Genomic DNA, 3,934 nt, shown 5'->3' on the forward strand with positions numbered 1-3,934 from the left:
AATAAGTCAAACCTGTTAAAGAGATGTCCTTCCTTGGTGGTCTGCTGAACCCGAGCAACGACAGTAAGAGACTGTCACACAGGTATTTTAGGCCAAAACAGTGATATTAAAATCAGTTTAACTTACCGTGTATGTTTTATTGACTGAAATACCTAAAAGCCTATTGTTCCCTTTTCTTGTAGCATACATTAATGCCATTTAAGCTAAGAATGTTCTTGTATGTCATTGTATAAGCTGTTATTTTATTTGAAGTTATTAATCGTTGCAAGGACTTGTAGTTTGAGTAGGCAGGTGAGGCAGGGCCTTAAGTGTTTTAATGAAAAGTAATAATTTACAAAATAAATACTAATATTTATTAATTAAACTGTTATATTTGTATTTTCTGTATGATTACAATCTTTAAACATTTCTTCAGGAAAAGTGTGCACATTTCTTGATCATATAGAGTGCAGGATGCTGATATGAGGCTGCCGCTATTGACGCTCCTGTCTGCTTAATGCCTATGCGAATGTACTTAGTACACTTAATGAATACATCATAGAAGCCAGACAAGGTAGTGCAGTATTTGTTTTTCATCAACACTGTCAGTATAATGTTTCGAGATTTTTTGTTTTACAATGTCTAATCTAAAACCTGTGTAAATTTTTTACTGTAAGTGTAACATCACAATTCTTGCTAAGAGGAGTATAAAACATCTTAACGAGAGGCACTATGGTACGCTTAGTCACCACACATACAGAGTGAGTATGAATTGGGGTGGCAGATATGTGTTGCTACCATACCATCTTTTTCTACAGAACAAGGCAGTGGTTTTTGATTAAAAACAAATTGTTAAATACAAATTATATACTTTAATTATGTGCTGAATAAATGAATGATACAACAAAGATAGGGGCCTATACAGGCAAGTTAAAAAAAGTCTACAAACTGGACTTTTAGACAAAACGTAAGGTGAAGAGTCTTTTTTAGAATCAAAGTATTAGTTCAAGTATAAGATTGTTTTGGACAAAGATTGGTAAAAAAAGTCACATGCAAAAAAATAAAAATTTTATTTTATAAAAGTAAATATGTTTGACTAAGAAGTATTTCAAAAAGATGATGATTCTCTTTTTTCTTGTTATCCTCCTAATGAGCAGCCTGTATTAACATTGATGAGAGAATGCGAAATTAATTGCAACTGTAAAAATACATTAAGTGCAAAATAAATTGTTTGTTGGTATCACTTACACTATCCATCTATCCATCTTCTTCCGCTTATCCGCGGTCGGGTCGCGGGGGCAGCAGCCTAAGCAGGGAAGCCCAGACTTTCCTCTCCCCAGCCACTTCGCCCAGCTCTTCCCGGGGAATCCCGAGGCGTTCCCAGGCCAGCCGGGAGACATAGTCTTCCCAACGTGTCCTGGGTCTTCTCCGTGGCTTCCTACCATAGGGAGGCGTTCGGGTGGCATACTGACCAGATGCTTGAACCACCTCATCTGACTCCTCTTGATGTGGAGAAGCAGCGGCTTTACGTTGAGCTCCTCCCGGATGGCAGAGCTTCTTACCCTATCTCTAAGGGAGAGCCCCGCGACCCGGTGGAGGAAACTCATTTCGGCCGCTTGTACCCGTGATCTTATCCTTTCGGTCATAACCCAAAGCTCATGACCATAGGTGAGGATGGGAACGTAGATCGACCGGTAAATTGAGAGCTTTGCCTTCCGGCTCAACTCTTTCGTTTGTTTTTTTTCAGATGTTGTCTCCATAGTACCGTGTATGAGTGTATGTCAGGTATCGTCAAAATAGAGTAAGTACTATGGATCAGAATGAGCTAAAGGTGAAATCTGATACACCCACTAATAAATTTGAGATTAGTGTATAATTGTTAACGTATGAAACGAGAAAAAAAGAATTGAAGTTATTACTATTTAAGACTAATTTACATGTTTACAGAGATTATTTTTGACTTTTGGGTTCCCATGTAGAATTGTGTGCATTGTGGGGTTCCTCATGTTCACAGTACTCTCCAGGGAGGTCTTAGAAACAAGATGTAATTTGACTCTGTGTGCCAGAGACAACCCTTAAAACTGCTCTGCTAGCCTTCTTCTCTTAGTCCCTGATGAATGTGTTGTTTGACTCATTTGCTCTTTACTGAGATGAAAACTGAGTCATGATAAAAAAGTGTTTGTCTATATTATGTATTTAAAGCTAATATTTTTAACAATATATGTTAAGAAACCTGGTTGTGGTTCCTTCTGTTTGGCTACTCTTATCACATTAAAAACGGGCCTACTCATTCCCGTGACGCACTGCAGAGTTAAACATATGAACCCTTCTTCCTGTTCTCTTTTCATTACATTCTCCTCCATTTGTCTGTTTTTGGCTGATGACACTGGAGGCAAGCCAAGCAAAATATTGACCCTGGTTCCCACATGGAGCTGCTTGTGCAGGACATTTGCTCATGGCCCCACAGCAGAAACAGACAACCACCAGCTGTCCAGAGTCTACAGGTAGGAATTAGTTGAAACCAGAATTCAAAATAGTCCAAATGAAATATTTTAAAAGGGGAACTATACTTTTTGTTTTTAGATCGTGCACAAACATTATAACAGAGGTGATGACGGATAGATTTTACTTAATGCATTTTAACTTGGAAATAAAAGTAAATAAAAGTCGGCCTTCAGCGACGTCAAGGGAAGCTCCACTATTTTGCCCATAAAATCCAATAAAGAATCCTTAAAAAAGTGCCAATACTCCATTTACATTTCATCTCTTGAATATAATGTTATGTTTGCAAGAGGAGTTGACGGCATCGACCACAAGTAGGCGTAGTTGCTCTATGATTTACTGTATATATATATATATAAAACACGGTAACACTCAACATATATATGTTGAGTGTTACCGGGAGGTGTTGTTCCAAACTCAGAAGTCCAAGAGGTCGAGGCTGATTTGGGAAGTCTGTGAGACAGGCGAAAGATCCAGGGCGAGAGATAGAGGCGTCAAGAGTCTGTGTCCTTGCGAGGGGGTCGATATCCGGTAAGGCAGTCGAGATCCAGGGGGAGTCCAAAGGAGCGAAACACACAGCTCGAAACCAAGGCGACGGAAGAAAACACTGCAAGGGAGAAGACAGTGGACAAATGAACATGGAAGCGGAAGGACACTGAATGCGAGAATGCACAAGGAAAGCCAGATACAGGACATTTTATTGTAACAGGGAACAGAAGATTAAGTTCCGGCCAGGATCTTTGGCTCCATTGGCCTTTATCGAACTCACCCTCATCAGTCCCAGGTGTGCTGATTGGAGGTGATTGATTGCAGCTGTTTGCAGCTGCCGGTCTGGGGCGTGCTTTGTGCGCTCTCTGAGCTGCGCTCAGTACAGCGCACAGATGAATGCGCAATGATGCGTGCCTGGATCGTGACATAATATAGTGTTATTGTTATTATAAGCGTTAACACTATTTATAGCGGCGCCGTGATCACAATCTTTTGCGCCTACATCATCAAGTGGTCTACTGCTTTCTCGCTTCCTTGCTCCCTGTAAATTTATTGTATTTAACAAATCATGCATCTCACATGACGTCTGAGTAGGTAATCCAACAAGTTGAGATACTTTGACAGCCATTGAGGACCTGAAACGGACGTGAAAGATACACAATCTTTGCAAGGATTATGAGACATTTTTATTTAAATAGGAATATCCCAGCAGTTGGCATCCTAATGACAGCAGACACTGTACAGTAAGTGATGATTTTTTATGTTTGTTAGCTCTCAAAGTCTCAAAGCAGAACTCAGTGATGAAGAAAAACAAGCAAATGTGATGCGTTTTTTTAAATGAATGCTCCACGTATGCTTAAAATCATCAAAATATGTAAATAATAAATGTTATTTATACATTACATACATTCTTGCATCATGTATATAAAACTATAACAGAGGTGTTTGGATGCTTTTTAGGGGC

Source organism: Nerophis ophidion, linkage group LG09 (assembly GCF_033978795.1).
Source record: "Nerophis ophidion isolate RoL-2023_Sa linkage group LG09, RoL_Noph_v1.0, whole genome shotgun sequence".
Lineage (NCBI taxonomy): Eukaryota > Metazoa > Chordata > Actinopteri > Syngnathiformes > Syngnathidae > Nerophis > Nerophis ophidion.